Raw genomic sequence first — 20,955 nt, forward strand, 5'->3', positions numbered from 1 at the left:
ATCTTGTATTACACAATTAGGTAACCATATTAATGGTGCATTTGGAAAGGAGTCTAGGCATAGATATAATTTTGTTCACCATTTTTATTTTGCAGATGAGGAAACTGAGGCACAAAGAGTCAAAATGTTGTTAGAGTAAAAAAATCCAAACATGCTTCATTCTTCCTATCCAATTTTCTTTCTATCACATCAAGTGCAGAAACATTGCAACTGGGAACACATTTTCTTCCTCAATCAAAGCAGAAAAGATGTATTTAAAACTGCTTTACTCATTTAAAGAGCCACTTGAAAGAATCAGTTGAAAATTTCCAAGCACAGTCTGGCATAGCATTCTTCGTCCAGAAACACAATGGCATTAAACACACATTAAACATTATTTTATGGTAGCAAAAAACATAGCTTTTGGACCCCTCATGCCTGCAAGCGTGCCTAGACTGTATGCTCCTTTGATTACACCTCATCTCTCACCCTTTTTATTCTCTAAGTCTGAATATCTCCTATTCTCACCACCAGTGGGTGTGGTCTCATCTAGCCATTGTAATTCAAGGTCCTAGTGTGGATATAAAATGTGATACTATACAGAATTATCTTTTACTCCTTCCTGCAAATCCTCCAGGACATTTGTTTAAAGACTACTGCTGAAAAGAATAAAATTTACTCACTTTTAAAGAGATTTTTATTAAAATATAGCTAGCATAAAATATTATATTAGTTTCCGGTATACATCATGGTTATTCAACATTTATATACCTAAAGAAGTGACCACCATGATAAGTTGAGCAAACATTTGACACCATGCCGTGCCATCAAAATATTATTGACTATATTCCCTATGCTGTGTATTATATCCCCATGACTTATTTGTTTTATATCTGGAAATTTGAGCCTCTTATTCCCTTGATCTTCCCCCTTTAAAATTTTTTCAACTACAGTTGATGTTCAATATTACTTTATATTAATTTTCAATCTACAGCATAATCATTAGACATTTACATAATTTAAGAAGTGATCCCCCTGACTAGCCTAGAACCCACCTGGCACTATGCATAGTTATTACCATATTATTGACTATATTCCCTATGGTTTACTTTACATCCCCATTACTACTTTGAAACAATCAATTGGTACTTCTTAAACCCTTCCCCTTTTTTACCCACCCCCCAACACCCTTCCATCTGGCAACCATGAAAATGGTCTCTGTATCTATGAGTTTGTTTGTTTATTTTGTTCTATAGATTCCACATATAAGCAAAATCATATTGCATTGTCTTTCTGTGTCTGACATACTCCACTCAGCATAATACCCTTCACACTGCCTTCGATGACAAGGACCCATTCCTTTCCATGGCTGAGCAATATTCCATTGTATATATGTACCACCTATACTTTATCCATTCATCCATCAATGGACACACAAGCTGCCTCCACATCTTGGTCATTGTAATCAATGCTGCAATGAACATATGGATGCACACATCCCCTTGAAGTAGTGTTTTGTGTTTCTTTGGATAAATATCCATAAATTGGATTACTGGGCCATTCTTTGTCTCTTGTTATAGCCTTATAGTAGAATGACCTTATGTAGCAGACCTTATGTGCTATGGGGCTCAGTGGTGTAGTCTCCCTGGTCACCTGAGCCCAGTACTCCATGAGTGTTCCTTGTGTGGTTTGTATGTGATCTCTTATTGTAGTTGAGCCTTGGTTGCTATGGATCATCAATGGGAAGGATTGGTCCTTGGGCAGATTGGTTGTGAGAACTGGCCATGACTATAGTGGAGGTGCTGTTGTGCAGGGACTGACCCTACAAACCAGGATTCATTTTAGCAGGGCTCTGGTCCCTGCCCAGTCTTCCCACTGAGTTTGTCATCCTTGGAAGCAGTTGGATGATGCTCCAGCTCAGTCTGATGCTGGCTACTGGGCATGCCAGTCCCAGGGCCCCTAGGCCCTGGCATAAGCCACAAAGCAATTTGCAGATGGCAGCCACTGGTGCTGGGCTTGGAAGTGTCTCAATAGGCCAAGCCATGAATTGAGGCCAGCTGTCACTAGAGCTGGTCTTCAGGCTTCTGAGCAAGAGGTATGGGAAACACTGAAGCCAGATGCCGCTTGCTTGAGTTTTGTGCATCACTGAGAGATTTTAGGAATATCTTTAGCATGAGCCAAGACAGGCCATTTGTATGGAAAAACCACTGGAAGCAGCTTGAGTGGGCCTGCAAGTTGGTTGGGGCAGGGTCTCAGGGAATCACCAGGGAAGGGAAAACAAACAGTGTTAGCTAGATTGATGAAGACCCAGATATGGCGGTGTCCACTCAGTATGAGGAGGGCTCAACAAAGAAATGAGAAATTCTGCCAGCACTTCTGTCTAGGAGAATGCTGCCCTTCCAGCCCTCACCCTGTAGCCAGACTACTCAGCTCCTCCCTGTATGTCCCTGGCACCTTTCAAGCTGCTGCCCCAGTGTGGAGTTCAGAGTGAGTGAGTCCATCAGCGAGGATATCCATGCATGGGCCCTTTAAGGGGATCACCTGGGACTCTAGTCACCTCACTCAGCCACAATCTCTGCTGGTTTTCACATCCCGATGTTTTGTAAACTTCTCTCCCCAGCAGTGGAACCCTAGGCTGGGAAGCCTGGTATGGGACTGGGACCAGTAGCTCCTTGGGTTGGAGGCAATCTCTGCAGTCAAGGTAACTCCTCCCAATTTTTAGTGGTCACCCACGGGTGTAGAATCAGCCTGTTTTGCATCTCTGCCCTTCCTGCTAGTCTTGAGGTAGCTTTTTCTGTATGTCCTTAGTTGTAGGACTTCAGCTAGAATTCAGGGGATTCTCAGTGATGGCTGTTCTGTAGTTTAATTGTACTTTTGATGTGATCATGAGAGGAGGCAAACAGCATTTACCTACTCCACCATCTTGACTGGAAAAATCAAATTTACTCATTTTTAAATGTTCCATAATTCAACAAGACCTTTTCACCAGTTGAACTGAATTAGTAAGATTGATTTTTTTTTAAGATTTTTATTGGGGAATTGGGGGGATGGGAACAGTGGTGGTGAATTGGGGGAAGGGGAACAGACAAGTTGCTGTCGTTTTGTTCTTCAGTCTAGTTGTGGAGGACGTTGCTTCACTGGCCCAAGTTGGCACCATCATTGCACTATTCCTGGGTGAGGCAGATCAGTTGCCGGCTTCTGGACGGCCACTCACTGCGGCTGCTGGCCGCTCACACTGGCTGCTGGCTACATACAGTAGCAGGGGCTGCAGCCTAGCCGTCGCTGGGGACTCACAGCAGCCCAGCTCCAGGTTGAGCTGTTGTTCAGCATCTTAGTTGTGGAGGGCAGTGTCACTGGCCCTCATGTGGGATCCGAACCAGGGCCCTCTGGCATCCCAAGCCAGTTCTTAACTATCGCTCCACTAGGCCGGCCCTGAATTAGTAAGATTTTAAGTGCAGGTGATTTGTATGTTGTTAATAATAAAGTAATTCCTTGAGGAGCTGAGTTTTGTTTCTGAAGAGAAAATAATCACTTTGTAAAGTTTTAGAAGTGATTCCTTGCAATCCTTGATAGTTCTCTAAATCCATTTTATAAATATCTTGATTCTGGAATGTTGGTAACTTTGTGTAACCCATTGTGAGCTACAGAAGAGGATAAATCTCTGGACAAAATCTCTGAATCTTATCTTATTGGAAAATTTGACTGTATAATATATTATTAATGAAATCACAAATTTCCCTGTTCATTATTTTTTATTATCGTTTAAGCCTTGTATGTACTGGTGTTTCAAAAATTTACCTTTGGCTTACCAGCCTCTCATGTCTAATGGATTGCATAGGGCAATATATGTAAATAAATCATAAATGGCTCCTTTAAAAGGAATAAAAGAGAAGAATGTAATGATAACTCCTTTAGCTATACACGTGGCACAGCCATCATTTGAAATTAAGCTAACTGGACATTCGGTACTAACAGAGATCTGAAGTCGTACATTTGTATGGTTATAAACAAAGTAGTTTTAGAACAAGAAGTTTGAAAATGAGACACAGAACACTTCGTTACTTTCAATTTGAGTTTCCCATCACTTCATCTCTTGACATCTCTAACAGGAATGTCAGTTAATAATTTTCCATGGGTATCTGCTCCAGAAAGGTGAACATCCCAAATAATTTGCTTTTCACATGCTCAGGCAACATAACTACAACTCAGGCTGGCTGACTTAATGGTTCCTCAAGAGGAAATTCACATTAGTACATTTTCAAAATCATACAAAATACAGAAGAATGCACCTATCAAGTATACTTATTTCACAATTATGTAGGAAATAAATATTTTTCAATCCCTATTCAGATCTGTTTGTCATCGTACTGAGAGTTTTGAATAAATTTTCTCTGAAACCTTTAAAAGGTTTGTACAGTTTTATTTTCTCCCTTATAATCAGCTTAGAATTATTTGTCTTTCAAAGCTACATCAATTTGGAAAATTTAGGTTCCCCCTAGCATTGACAAAAATTAGAGATGTTGTCTGCTACCAGTGTTCTTCCCCAAAAAGTAATTGCTTCCCTCATGTACTGCAACAGTTTCAAAGTAAGTAACCAATGGGTCTAGTTTTTCAAAATCTACACAACATACCTACAAAAGGGATATTGAAAACTTTTGATTCTATTCTTCCATGTGAGAAAACCTCACTCAAAAATTAAATTCCTTAGAAAGGTTCCAAATATTAATTAATTCAAGTTTTAATTTAAGCTTTAAAATGAAGTATTTCTAAGCATTAGACATTGTGCTAAGTGCAGTTTGATTTTTCTACAATAAAATAATTATGGAAATAATAAGAAAAAGAAATATTTTGACCAAAGACTTGACATCCAAACTTTCATACTAATAGGCACATATGCCATTTTTAATTAACAATAAATTATTAGAGGTAAGCATTGTATACAATCCAATTGGCCAAAAAAAAATATTTAAATACCTAATATTTGCAAAGGGATCTGTTTATTCTCTAGAAATAAAAGATTAAAATAGCACAGCTTAAGCCTTCGAGGGATTTTTCAATTCAGGAAGCGGAATTAAGAACAAATATTTATAATATCTTTGAAGTCAGTTATTACTGTATGAAAGAAGCAAAATGCTAAAGGGTTTTGAAAGAATGAGGGGCAGTTCAGTCATCCTCTTTTAAGTTGTACTGACTGTGATTTAGGATTACAGCTTCCTAAATCAAGAAACTCCTGCCACTCCTTCTAGAATTCAAGGTCATTTGAGAAAACCTTTCAAAGAAGTCTGAACTTATTTAAGACTTTTGAGAAAGTGATCTAGAGCAGTTTATTTTGCTGTGTCCTTTAGAATTTATTGTAACATTACAAATTTACTGTATTACTTCAATACAGTAAATACTGTATTGAAGAATTTACTGTAACTTCCTTGACATTAAAAACCTTATTGTATATAACTCTAATTTAATATGAATTAGATATGAAGTTGTTGATTTTTTTTTCCTGAAATAGAACCTGGTGCCACTTTCCCCAAAACAAATAATATAAATATCAGGTTTTCATTTGTGGACTGTATATTTTGTCCAAATTATTGTTTATTGATACCTTCACATGTTAAGAATTGTTTCTGTTTATGCTCATTGATACTCAAATGAATGCAAACAAGTAAGCACAGAAAACCAGGTCACTTCAGTTGGCAAATTCATACAGATGGAAACAAGATATAGTCTCAAGTAGCTTGCTTTGATTAAGACATTTGATACTGGATAGAAAATTCTGAACTGTGTAGGAATTCTGTTCCTTCTCAGTTACAGAGCATTATAACTTTGATTCAGACATATATACAATAATTGGTGATTATCTCTCACTATCCTCAAAGACTGGTTTTGGCCAATGTAGGTGTATCTTACTTGACCTGAAGGGGCATGAAACACATGTAGAGCAGTTGCAGTCTACACTGAGTTTTGAAAAATGCATAGGAGTTAAAGAAGTGAAGAGAAAGAAAAAATAGATACTTACAAAAGAACAAAAAATATAGGCACCCAAGCAAGACAACACAACATGTGACTGAGATGGGGCATTTGGTGAACCTGAAGTCCTAAGGATAAAATAAATGACATAGTGTGCAAGGTGGCAAGAGAGAGGTAAAGATTAGTCAGGGACCAAACCTTTAAAAATCATGTGGGGCTGGCTGAGGGTTTAGATGTCAAAAGTCCTATACTCTTCTCTAAATAAACATACATATAATGGACAGCCTACTCAAGTTTTACATTTAGATAGCTCCAAGGTAGACAAAAGTAAACTTTTTACTAAGAACTGATTATCCCTAGTATTTACTTCAGGATTTTTCACCATGATAAAGCCCTTCATCTTGCAGGATCTCATGCCAGAAGCCCAAGAGAAATCCTTGATACCTATTTTTCTCCTACATCAAGTCATTCACCAAACTCTGTTCTTTCTAACTTCTAAACATATATTGAACCTCGATATCTGCTGCCTTCTCTTCTAAGCCACCCACATTTCCAGTTTGGGCTAGCTCTTCTAACTGGTTTTTACACGGAATCCAGAAATAGCTTTAGAAACACAAATTTGGACTGCTGAACAGTTCCCACTGTTGTCAATTATGTTTAGGATGAAGAATAAATTTCTAATATTCTTAGAGTGAAGGTGCTCATGATCTACTCTTCCTTATACACTTGCTACTCTCCATCCCCTTTTGGGGCTTCAACTATATCCACGTTGTTTTAGATTCACAAACTAGGCAAGCCCCATTCTGCCTTAGGACATTTAAGCACATATTTTAACCCTGAATACTCTTTATTTCTCCACCTTCTATCTTTGCCTGGTTAACTCATCTCTTGGTCAAGTTTCAGCTTAAATATTGATCCCTCAAGAAAGCCGCCTTTGGCTACTCAAAATAAGTCCGTTTTTTTCATGCATTCTGTCAGAATCTTTTATTTCATCATCTCTAAGAGCTGATTATATCTCTTTATCTGGAGCCCAATTGTCCTTTTTTCTCATTGTATTCGGATGTCTTGAAGTCATTATATAAGTACAGCACACAATTTGATTACAGTAAACTGGCCTTAAGGACCTATTCAATGTTTCCTTGGGTTGCTTTTCTTGCAAAAAGAAAAGAGCTTTAACAATCCAAGGATCAGTTATCACTTTATTAATCTACTTGCCCATACATTTATTCAGTATGCACAGTGCATCAAAATTCATATGACCAACAAGTTTCCAGCTGTACTTACATATCCCATTTTCAAGGAATGCATATACTCTTGTAATTGACTTTGCTGTGAATGCTTTTCCTCTTCTAGTGTTTTAGGCCTCCAATTTCATTTACAGACCATGAATGCTGCATAATACACTCATCTGAGAGATTTATATTCTTTCTGAGCAATTGGGAAGAACTGTAACAAGCTCTACCGGAAAAGAATAAAATGTCATCTGTACAGTTAACTCTTCCTGAATGATTTGGGAAGCTTGAAAAAACAAGGATCTCATGTAAGTGCCAAAGTACATTAACAGTATGGACAATTCGTCTGTGGATAGTACCATATCCAATAACTGTTATTTTACCACAATTCATGAGCATGAAATCTATCAATGTGATTAGACCAGCACATTAAGTATACATTTCTTAGCATCTATGGTGGAATAAAAAGTTCCTAAGCTAAGGATTTTAGAGAAGTAGCATGTTTGAATCACACTGAAATAGCCTGCTCTAAAATCTGTGTCTAAAATCTGTGCTAAATAGAGTCACTTTGTTGTGTCACTAGAAAGTCCCTGTTAAAATGTAAATGCTCAGGGGAGGGGTAATGCCCAGGAACCATTAGGAGTCATTTTACATGAGCATAGATTAATGTATCCAATTATTCTAGTGAACAAACCAAAAGCTATGATCTGCAGAGCAGCACTGAAGGGATGGCATGAGACTTAGAAAAGGGAGGGTATTACTACCAGGTAGAATAAGTGCTACAGTATAATCCTTGAAGGAAATCAATGCTTATAAATGGAAACTGAAAAAAAAAATGCATTTATTAGTGACTCTGGAATGCCTAACGTGGTTGAATACAAAGGAAATTAGTATAGAATAAGATAGACCGGAAATTGAATTCTGCCTTCATAGTGATATTCACTCTGATCTACCACCAGCATTTGATATGGTCTACCATTCTCAGATTTCATCCACATTTTTTACTTGGTATCCAGGATGCCACACTCTCATGGTTCCCTCTAATCTCTGTAATAGCTTCTCTGGCTCTTGGTCTGGTTCTTCCTTTTCTCCTGGATATTAAAGTGCCTCTGAGACTCAGTGTTTGGTCCCCTTATTGTCTCTATCCACATTCCCTTCTTTGGTGATCCCCTTCAGTGTCGTGGCCTTGGATATCATTTATATGTTAAACTCCAAAATGTATGTCTCCACCTCATATTTCTCCTCTGAATTCCAAATTTGCTTATCTAATTTTCTACTCAACTTTTCTATTTGCATGTCTAATAGGCATCATAAATTATCCTGTCCAAAACTGGTCTTACAAGAAAAAAAACAACCCATTGATATTTAGTCTCTCTCATCTCAATGGCAATCCCATCCTTCTGGATGCTTATGCCTAAAACTTTTCATTCTTCCTTTATTTCTCTTTTTTTATATAACATGCCCTCAGAAAATCCTGTTGGCATTACTTTCAAAACATCCAAAATCCACTTAATTTCAGTATTTCTACTGCTACCATCTTGATACGAGCTGGCAGAATCTCCAGGCTGCATTACTATGCTAGCTCCTAAGAGGTCTCACTGTTTCTACTTTTGCTTCCCTCTCAAGCCTATTTTCATCACAGCAGACAGAATGATCATTTAAAGAAATACTCTAGGTTACTTTGCTCTGTTTGAAACCCTACAGTAGTTCCCTACTTCATTCAAAGTAAAAGCTAACATACTGACAAAGGGCTGTAAAGTCCTCAAGAATGACACGCCTTACCCCTCTGACTTTATTTTTTGCCATTCTCCCTCATTCATTTGATCTTATCCACACTAACCTCCTTCCTGTTTCTTGAAGATGCCACAAAATTTTGTCATCTTGGCCTCTTTGTACTTGATTTTCCCTTTCCTGCAACACTCTTTCCCCAGGTGGTCACGCAGCTAAAGCTTCACTGCCTTTTTCAATTCTTTCCTTCAGGTACAAATGCCTCTTTTCAATCAGGCTTATACTGACTACCATCAGAACACCTGATCACACTCACTCTTGTCTGTCTGTTTTTCTCTTAGCATATATTACCATCTTACTGTGTAGTTACATCTGTCTTCCTCAGCTACAACTTAAACTCCATTTGGGTCACTGAAGTCTCCCAAGAATCTAGATCAGTGCCTGGTTCATAGCAGATGATCAATAAATTAAATGAGTGAATGTCTAAAGTACTGCCTGGCCCTTCAACCTTGAATAAATTAGCATATATTGCTGACCTTTCCTTATCTACAAAAATGAGGTGATGACACTATTTCTCAAAATTGTTCTGTGAGATAATGTAGATATAACTGCTTCACACTCTGCTCAAGGCAAAATGAATATGATGATTTCCTCAGTAGGAATCAGTTGAAATAGAAGATAAAAATAGTTATAAGAAAAGCTGTAAGGAAAAGACCACCTCGGTTTTGTGCTCTTTTTTGAAGTCCCAGCAAATCTATCCAGAAAGGATGGCAAAATAATCAGAATGACAATTTATTAACTGATGATGTTACTGTCACTGCCACAGAATTACTCAAAGCACTTGTGATTATGATAATTGTTCCTGTGGCCAAGCTACATAAAGGAGAAAAAAAATCATAATCACAAAATCCTGATTCAATAAAAAAACTGGATATGAACAGCATGTTACCTCCACAATGGCTATTTTATATGGGAATAGAAAAGTTGCCTGTTAGGCATTGAATCAGTCCAAAGGGAATTAACAGAACAGAAAGTTTAATGATAGGCTAAGAACACAGGACACATCCATCAGGACAGCACTGTTCTTTCAGTGCAATCCATAGCTCCAACATGGGCTATGTCTTAGATCATTCCTGGAAATAATTGAAATAACACTTGCTGTTTTCTCAGCATTCCTGATAAACCAATCCCCTTCTGAGTGAATGTGACATTCATGGTTTATGTATGCCAATAAAATCTTAATTCTGTTGAGTTATATGGTTACAAGTATTTCCAACTCTTTCAGGTTGCTTTGCTATCAATATTCTGGATTATGTCCATTCATTCATTAATAAATAATTAATAAGCTGGACACCATTTTTGGATCTGTGCTACAGCAATGGACAAGACATCGTCTCTGCTCTCATGGAGATTAATTTCTGTGAAGAAAGCAGATAATGCAAATTTACCAATACATCTATAATGTCAGGAGGTTAATTTGAGGACACAGTTTGCTTGAGTTTATTCATATATATTTATTTCATTTGCAATCACTTCTATGTATAGTCAAGTTGTTGCTCACTCACTTGATATGGCTGCCAGAATTACTCCTACCACATTAAGAAAAAAATCAATACAATTTTGAATACAAAATTAGGACTAGAGCTTTGGAAGGGATCCCTGCAAGTGTGCAGCCCTGATACAGCTTGATAATGAAGACACAGCCTCATTAGTGTCACAGTCTATTGGCCTCTGAGGCGCCCTCTCCCTCTTTTCCACCTACTCCTGATGTTAAGGACAGTGTGAGGAAAAAAGGGAATCAGAGTAAAAGGAAACAGTGGTCTGAATCAAATTTGATTACTTTGATGAATTTCATAAAGCTATTTGACCTTGTGCTTATAGTGCTAGGGCACCTTCCTACCAAACCTTCAAGAGATTAAAAAAAAAAAAAAAAGGTGAAGAACGTTCACATCAGCACCAATATAGTAACATTGCAATTCCCAACTATACTGTTTACTGTTGTACTTTTGCAGTGTGTGTGTGTGTGTGTGTGTGTGTGTGTGTGTGTGTGTGTGTGTGTAAGGTTGGAAAGAGAATTGTTTTCCTATAGTCACCCAAATCAATATTATTTTGATACATTGCAAATAACATAAATGTTATACAAATAAGGCCAGTTTTACCACTTCACAGATGTGGATCTAGCTTTAAATACCATGTAATTCCCAGCAGGGTGACCCAGGGAAGATGCCTACATTCCTATATTTGATATATTGGATAACATTTCTTCACCTGAAAAATGGAAATAATAATTGTCCCTACCACAAAGGCTGCTATGATGATTAGTTGAGATAATAGATGTTAGGTGCTTAGCATAGATACTAGCATATTGTATTTATCCCATAAATCTCAGTACTGTTAGTACTAAATAAAGAAATCTTAGTACTAAGTACTGCTGTTGGAGGCCGTTAGTAAGAGGGTGTGACCTCCAGTTAACCCCTGAGCTGGACCCACACATTCACAGCTTCTTCTACCACTGGCCTCCTTGGAATGAAGGTTCTGTCCACCATTCTGACAGCTGGAGCCATTTCAAGGATGCAACCTTGAAAGAGCCATGTGTTTTTGAGACCGTCTGAATGGTACACATCACTGAGCTCCATTAAGGCCTCTATGTAAACTTTTAAGATTTGGGTAGACTGGGCAGAAATCTACCACTCTTGTGGCCATCAAGACAAGCTTCGTAAGTTCTCTTGCTTAGTATATGTAACACCCACTAGTCTGGACTTGTCTGCATCCTTCTTCCATCTCTCTTTGTCCTCCTTGTTGAGGGGCCACTTTTTGAACCAGTAATGGCGAGCCAGCCAGGAGATGGAAGAAACGGGTCTTGGGAAAGACGCATGAGGGAGAAGTCTAAGTTGGCCAACGACCTCTATGTGAGGAGGAGTGGCCTGTATGTTAGATGCTTATGGGCTACCACATGAGTGCAGGGACGCTCCAAAAGCACCAGCTGGTTTGAGGAATTTGTTTGAAAAACTGCAGAGGGCACTACAGCAAAGAAGGAAAAGAAATGGCTGTGCAGTGGGTTGGCCTCTACTGTGGGCAGCTCAGTTGTCACCAGTGCCCAACTAGAGGCTGGAGCTCAAGTTAGAAAGTTGGAAGAGCTAAGATTAGAGAAAGACATGCAATTGTCCACTACTCGGCTAGCTTTGGGATGAACAGATGAAGTGGGAGAACAGGATAAGCTGGAAAGCTTAGCGTGCCATTTTGCAAAGCTGGAAGGTCACAAACTGGGGCAAATTAAGGTCCCAGTGCTTGTGACAAAGCCTGATTGGGATAGACCCTAAAAGGTAGAATTCCTGGCAAAGAGGAGAGAGAAGAGGAAAATGTTATGGTGAATGACAATAAAACCAATAAAGTGCCTAGGCTGTCCTACCCCTACAACAAAGGAAATATTTAAATAGTAATTACCCTAGACTTCTGATAATAGAGAAAGAAATACATCCCCAAACTCCTAAAAGAAAAAAAATCTTGCATTCTTTCTCTGTTCCCTGGAGATGTAAATCTTACGTCTTTGAAATATAAGCACTCCAGGAGATAACTAAAACACTACCAACAATTGCCAGAGATTGAAGAAAAAAGGGGCTTGAAAGAGGCTTTGTAAAATACAGACTGCTATAAGAAGCTCCCTTGCCCAAGCTCTAGTCCATAACTGCTACGTTATGTAATAACAACAATGTGCTTATAATCAGTCTTTTAACAGAGTTTTCAGACAGTACCACAGCCATAGAAAATGTTAGTTAACCATCTGTGATGTTGACTATATTCAGTATCTGATTCAAATGATCTGTGGGCAATATAAACAACTAGAAACATTCATCAATTCTGTCATTTCATATAGACATAGATGCCCTTGAGAACAATAGTAGTGTGTCTACAACAGAAACACTTCTCAACATTTCCTTTGCCTATTCAATGATTATAACAAGTGGGCACTTAGGATGAAGTCAAACGAGTTGTACTTATACTTTTGTCTTTTTTTTCCCCAGCAGTTTATTTCTAAAGACATCTTTAGTATTCTGTTGACTCCTAATGTGCAATCTTGCATGAACAATTAGAGTAAGAGAAAAATATTCATACTGGTATGTCCTAAAAATTGGCAGATTCCTGATAAATGCAACTGTGATAAAAAATTATTTTAAATGTATCTCAAAAGAGCTAACAAAATTTACATTTACCCCCCCCCAATTCATGCAGTTTAAAAAAGTGTAAAATATTCTATATAAGGAAACAGAACTGTATCATACCTCTTAGTATTTTCAATCTTTTAGTGTTATTTAGATTCATTTACCCAGTGTCATATGTTTACAAATTTGCAGAACTAGAAGCCAAATCCACATTTGTTTGACTCCAAAGTCAGTGTGTTTAATGATTGTCTCCTAATTTATGGCCTCTTCAAAGGAAATCTTTATTATTAGCCATGGCTGATTCCACTTAATGCTTTTAATTTAAATAGTGCAATTTTCACTGCTATGTTGAGACGATTTTTGGAGAATAAAGAGGTCAGCATTGCGATATTTCACATCAAAGTTGTCCATATCAGCATGCATTTACTCAGCATGAAACGAGGACATGGAGAGACATTTAGAAATAGTCTGATTCATGTAAATAATCAAACTGAACATGCCATACCTATGTCCATGTTCTTCAGTTTGGTTTCTTTGATTAAAGGCAGTCCCACTGTGCATTTTTCACTGGCACAAAGAAAGATGTTATTCTTTGATATGGCATGTTTCCTGACTTTAGCAATTTCAGCTGGTGTGCATGTGATTTATCTAGGAAAAAGAAAACAAAACCTTCCTCTAAAACTTTATATTGCAGCATATCCTGTACAAATAGAAACTGTGTGATGGGAAGGGCCTACATTGGTATCAGAAGCACAGAGTTCAGATAACTCATATCATCATTTACAAGTCATTGGTCCAAAATGAGCCTTTGTCTGTAAAATAATGCCTGTCCTATTTTTCTTAAAATCAAAACTGTTTGGAGGCTAAAATTAGCTATGTGGGAAATCAATTTGAAAATGATCACGCATCACACCAATGTGAGAAACTATTTTCATATTAGAAGACAGTTTTACATTTTTTATCTTCCTATTTTTATTAGTCATGTGATAATGATAATGATCAAATTTTTGAGACATGCATTTTGTCTATGAAGGTCAAAGTTATTTGGGGTTAGAATCATGCCCTACGTAAGAAAAGTTAATTTACCTTTATGCTTACTTGGCTACCTGAATATTTTATATATTAAAAAGTAACCCCATTTTGTTTTGATTCAGGAGCTAGATAGTAGCATTTTTAAAAATCAATATTCTTTTTTCTAAGGTCCTATATGTCATGCATCTAGGAATAATGAAACCTTCCTTAGTTAGAATGAAATTAATTAATTGAAAGATTCTCAGCAGTGGATATATGGGAGCATGGTAGGCTGTAAGAAAGGGGCTACAATTATCAGCATGTGGTTGGGCTGTTACCGTACACTTTCATATATTGTCATGTGTCATATATGTCAGCCTCCTCTCATCTTTATTAATTTTTCAAGTTGGATATTTCCATTGAGCTACTCCTTTATCTCTAGCCTCTTGTCACTATCACCCTTTTAAAGAGTTTTCTCTACTAGCTTTTCTAACCTCCTCCTCACTCTTCAAGCAACTCTAATTTGACTTCCACAGCTAATACCTGACTGAAGAAACATTAAGTTATCACCATGCCCTACTTCCAAAGGGCATGTAATTTACTAATCCTCACTTGACTCAGCTTCTAAGGAGTAAGTTGTTAATGCCGCTTGGGGAGGAAATATTATCTTCCTTTGTTTTCTTCAAAGTCACAATCTGCTGGTTTGTTACTTATTTTCTGGTAATCCTCGCTGCTTTTGAAAACTCCTCCTCTTCTATCTGGTCATTATAGCTAAGCATTGCTCAAGGCTTACTCTTAGATTCTCTTCTTCCTCTTGACTCTTTCCCCAGAAAATCCCACTCATTGTCAATATGCCTATGATGCCCAAATTTATATATCCCCTCTCTATATATGAAAATAGTTGTCAGATTTATTTTCTAACATCTAGACCAGCGGTTCTCAACCTGTGGGTCGTGACCCCTTTGGGGGTCGAACGGCCCTTTCACAGGGGTCGCCTAAGACCACTGGAAAACAGAAAGATACTTACATTATGATTCATAACAGTAGCAAAATTAGTTACAGAGTAGCAATGAAAATAATTTTATGGTTGGGGGTCACCACAACACGAGGAACTGTATTATGGGGTCACGGCATTAGAAAGGTTGAGAACTGCTGACTAGACCTATGCATCCAACTACTTACTGGACATATCTATTTGGATGTCATGATGTATCTCAAATTTGACCGTTTCAGATTAAACTCACGATCTGGCCCCTATCAAAATCGCTCTTCTTGCAGTATTCTCTGTGTCAGTGAATGACACACCTATCCGTACAGTAATTCAAGTTCCAAAACTGGGAGTCACCTTTGACCTGTCTTACTCACCCCTCATAGCCACACCATCATTGACCTGCTGATTCTAACTCCTACATATCTTTCAAATACATTTTCATTATCATACCTGCTAAAGCTTCTCTTTCTTGAACTGTTGGAATACCTTTCTCCCTGAGGTCACTGCATTCACTCTACCCCTGCTACATCCATTATTTATTCCTGCCATGCAGTGAAAATAATTAAACAACTTTAAAAATAAATTGCAATTATACAATAGTGTGTGTCTATGTTGCCTTGTAAAAAATAAAATATTAAATCTTCCTGAGCCATTCATTTTCAATATCCCCCTGACTCCAGAGATAATGACTAGTATTAGCTAGGAAAATATACTATGCTTTCACATAATTGCATATGAGGGAAAAGGACATGATATTGCTTTGTATGCCTTTTTTAAAATGGCATTGGATCATGTGCAACATTCTAAAACTTGTAATTCTAAATCCAAATAATGTCTTGGTGAACTCGTCATGTCAGTACAGAGTAGTTGTCAGAACACAAAAACTATCTCAATCTTATTAGCTAAGATGTGGCATTTCATGTTATGTCATATCTGTCATTGTTTCTTTTTGATATACAGTTATGGACAATGTAAGTATAGTCATTTTAAGTGATGGATAATTAATTGTTAGCCATTTCCTGAGGGTGGACAACTTATTTATTTCTGGTTTTCCTTTTACATTAACAGCACTGCAATAAACATTCTCGTTGGCTGTGAGTGTATCCACAGGCTACATCTTGATAAGTGGGATTGCCAGATCATAGGGCATATGAATTTTACATTTTAATAAAAATTACAAAATTACCTTCTGAGGAGACATACTAACTTCCAGGACAGTGTTCAATAGTACTATAGCACTTAATATTTACATTTAGAAAATGTTGCCAAATAAAATATTGTGTATCATATTTTTGGTTATTTTAAACTTTTTTGAATACAAAATATAACATACAGAAGTGTGTACAAAAGCAAAAGCACCGCTCACAAATTAGGACAGCAACCACTCAGATAACTACCCCACAGCTAAAACAGTTTACACTGGCAGCATCTCAGGGGCACCCCTCATGCCACCTACCAGTAACTGTGCTCTCTGTAGCCCTAAATTGTCCTTGCTTTTCTTAATAGTTTAAAACTAAGCAAGCATCACTAAACATTTGGCTTAGTTTGGGCCATTTTGTAATACTTATGCAAATGGAATTGTTCAGTCTGTATCATTCTGCATCTGGCCCCTTCAACATTATGTTGGTGAAATGTATCCATGTTATTGAACATAGCTGCAAAAATTTTAATTTGTGTTTCTCTCTGTTATGGCACTCCACAGATTATTGTTTTATTGCTATCTATTTATGTAATTTATATGGGAATTTCTCCACTTAATCATATTATTCTTCTTTTTAATATTTTTCTTTTTCTTTTTAGCCTAATCCATTCACATTTTTTTGTTGTTATTGTTGTTATTTAGTGGTATATTTGGATTATCCTGTATTTCTGCTATCCCATTTTGTGTTTTCTATTCACCATGTTATTTCTTTACTTTTCTTCCCATGTCTACTTTCTAGTTTCCTTCAGGTATTGCCCAAAGTTTTTAATACACTGTGAGTCTCTTTCTTAGCAAAGTTTGGAAATTTTTTCATTATATTTAAAAAAAAACTGTTTGTTTTTAATTATTTTAAATGCTTGGGGCAGGATTAAAGTTCTCCATCTTAAAATGAAAGTGTCCAGAGTAATACTTTGAGAATTCAAGTATGATCATATCCTCACATACAACCACACAACATGAATACACAAGCACGTACACACACACACACACACACACATACACATCCTTCTTTGTGTTTAAGATTCTTCAATGATATCTTAGTCGGCTTGGGCTGCTAGAACAAATGACCACAAACTAGGTGGTTTTAAACAACAACCATTTATTTCTCACAATTCTGGAGGCTGAACATCTGAGATCAGGGTGCCAGCACATTTGAGTTCATGGTAAATGCCCTGATGACCCTTTTTTTTTTTCCCTGAGTCCTCATGTGAAGAAAGAGAGTTAGCGGGCTCACAGGCCCCTTCTTATAAGGGCACTGATTCCATTCATGAGGGCTTAACCCTCATGACCTAATTACCTCCAAAAAACTCCACCTCTGAATACTACCACATTGGGACTAGAGTTTCAACGTATGAATTTGGGGGGCACATGGACATTCAGTCCATTGCAATGACTTTTCTTGGCATTTAGGAGAGAAATTAATATCCTACTAAGCTGTACTTCCGTTGCTCTTTGCCAAGCTTTTAAGCCTAATTTGGCACCAGTCTCCCTTTCTGTCTCTGCCCTTAAGCAACCCCTTCCTTTTGTACCAAATCTCAATCCCTTTTCTCCCTGCACAATGCTCCTTCACCAAATGATCTGTGAGTTTCAAGTACTTTCTTAGGCCTTGCTCATCTCTACTTCTAGCTCCACTTTCTCTGCTTTGCTTAGTTCACGTCTATCCTTCCTTCAGAACTCATCACAAGTATTGACTCTTCAAGAAGTGCCCTGACGCTCCCCTTCCCCATGAGTCACCCTGTCTTCATCCACATGACTATTGGTCTCATGATCACCTTGGCCTTTGAAATCCCAGAGCCTTGCCCAGTCATGGAACTTGGAAGAAACTCAATTTGTATTGGGCAAATGGCTTTAGATATTTTATTTTTAGTCCTCAGGAGAAGCTTAGTGACTCAATTATGGCAGCATTTCATGCACCCAGACTTGAGCAGATGAATCTCGATGAAAGGACCTAGTTTATGAAAGGTACTTAAAAAGAGAGGATCTTGAGTCCCATGTCAAAGTCAGTTTACCTTTTTCTTATTCACCCACAATTGTAATACACTTATTAATCTAGTTTCTAAGCCTATGGCGTTAGATACCAAAAATTTCAGTGGAATACTAGATCATACAGATGGTAACTCTTGTAGTACCAAAGTAACAGCTTCGAAAGGAAGAGGCAGTAAGTAAAAAAAGCCACTGCTTTGGGTCCGAATAATGCTGAATCAAAAAGATATGTTACAGGAATGTTTCTAAAATTTTGGTAGTAGAACAAAAATATCCCTGTTGTCTTGGCCTCACATGATCACATGTTCTTCAGTTACAGTTGGACTTCCCTTTGCTGAGCTCATCTGCAAACAGTAGGAGCAACACATTTTGTCAGTGGATATGAAAGTTCAACATTCTCCCACTGAGAATCAGAAATTGCAAGAGCAGTAATTCTTAGTTTTGGCCCCCAGACACTATAATATCACTAAATATCACTAGGAAAATGAAAATCATTGAGATGTGTTTATATTCACCACACACATGCCCACTAGCTATATCTCTTAATCAGCTTGCTTTAGAAACAAGCAATCCAACCACTGTGGTTGATCATAAAATTGTGTGACAATTTGTAAAAAAAGTAGCAGAATCATGTATTCAGATAAGATTCCTTTCCTCAGAGTCATCTCTTTGAATGGCCACCATTTCAGTGATGTTGCATTCTTTGAAAATATGACTCTGCTGTGCATTGTACCCACATGTACACACAGGAAAAGTTCACCATTAAAGAGAGGATTTGATTTCTGGAAAAAGGAGATGCATTAGGCAATCGGCTTGGAGAAGTGCATTTGGAACACAAATAATGTGTGCTAAAGCTTTTTTTCCCTTTGTATGGCTTACTATCAACTAACATTGGAGATTATGTGATAGAACTCCTACAATATTTATAAAATTAATAATATTATAGTAAGTGTGTAGCATCTTCATGTGATAATTTTTTTTTCAGAATTGTTTGTTTGTTTTTAGCAGGCTACTTAACCTTTTGGGACCAGTTTTTCCAATTGCAAAATATGATTACTACCTATCACCAAGATGTGGGGTAGTGATAGGAACTGATTCAGATAATATATGTGACTTTGTAAACTATCAAAAGTCCTAATTTAAAAATTACTTGAGTCTCTATAATCATACCATGTAACTATATACACTAACTTTTATCTCTGTATAAACTAACACATAACAAATATATTTAGCAACATTATCCTTGAGGGATAAGGTGTAAAAAGTGAAACCAAGAAAATGAGTGGGGTTAACACTCAAAAAGTTGGGAATGGGAAGAATGGAGACACTACCATTTTTATTCCCAAAAGTTTAACAAATTCTGAAAATTATTACTTTCCCTTAGATCCTCAAAAGAATAATATACAAATCTTCCAGAGTAAATGATCTCTACTATATTTTAAACATGATGGCTCTACTGTACATCAAGTTAAAATGCAGTTCTGAAGAGGTCACATATAGCTATTACTTTTTCCATCTGAAAAACACCATGATTTTGATTTATAGAAGAAGAAAAAAAAAAAAGAAAAGCAGTATCTGAAGGCAATAAGGTATTTTTCCACTGCTTTAAAATCCAGTAAATTTTAAACAACTAGTTTTGACCTTTGTACAAAAATGTTGAGTTCCCAGTAATTTCTATTTCTAGGTCACAGCATATGAAAAAGAGAAATGAGGTGGGCATTAAAGAACCTTAAATTTTAATATTCACCCCTTTTACAATTGAAGTCTTTTTAAATTTTTAAAAATTTTTGTTAAATTTATTGGTTAGTCAATTTATATAGGTTTCGTGTACAATTCTATAATCCATCATCTGTATATTGTGTTGTGTGTTCACTATGTAGAATCAGTTCTCTTCCCATCCCCATATATTTGTCCCTCTTTACCCTATTCTACCTCTCCCCTTACCTTCTGGTAACCAATAAACTGTGTCTCTGAGTTTTTGTTTGTTTGTCTTGTTCATTTCTTGCTTTCAGTTTTATATCCCACAGGATTGAAATCATTTGGTTCTTGTCCTTTTCTGTCTAACTTATTTTGCTTAGCATGATAATCTTAAGACCTATCCATGTTGTCGCAAATGGCAGTATTGCATCTTTTCTAAAGTTCTTCAGTTAAACTAGTAGTGTACCCACAAATAATACAGAACTGAGATTCCCAATGGCTATTGTTTCTTTATGAAATAGAAACACAGCTCGGAACTTCCACCGAAACTGTAACCATTTTTAAAATAAAGGTTTTTATTTGGTTTTTCAAGATTTTATATTTATTATTAATGACTCCAACCTGAGCAAACTGCTGCAGACGAAATGCAATTGTTTTCTTTTTGGATTATGCATGGGCTGAAAAAATTGTCAGTTAAACTGAGATGATGTCAAAGGCAGACACAGAACTTAATTTTCATATTATGACTGAATGTTCAAGGAATAAAAATTTGCAAAGTTCAATCAAGTTGTGTGAGAGAGAAAACAATAATAAAATATGATAGTGAGAACACAATGTACCTCTTCGGTTTTCTTATTATAAAGCCATTTTTACATTAACTCTCTTCTATTAGAGGACTGAAGCCTAATTCAAGTTCAATAGAAACTGCTCATTATGAGAATTTCCCTACAAACCTCCAGGGTTTTTTATTCAGAGACTGGTGATAAAGGTTGTGGAGTACAAGTTTGG

General features: G+C 37.0%; 1 protein-coding gene across 3 annotated transcripts in view; it reads left to right on the forward strand.

Annotated features, from left to right (window-relative positions):
* The window catches only part of RIT2 (Ras like without CAAX 2), a 330,412-nt gene that overhangs the window by 74,871 nt on the left and 234,586 nt on the right, over positions 1-20,955 (forward strand). The gene's annotated exons all lie outside the window — the stretch shown is intronic.

This window comes from Hipposideros armiger, unplaced genomic scaffold (assembly GCF_001890085.2).
Source record: "Hipposideros armiger isolate ML-2016 unplaced genomic scaffold, ASM189008v1 scaffold_189, whole genome shotgun sequence".
In the NCBI taxonomy this organism is placed as follows: domain Eukaryota; kingdom Metazoa; phylum Chordata; class Mammalia; order Chiroptera; family Hipposideridae; genus Hipposideros; species Hipposideros armiger.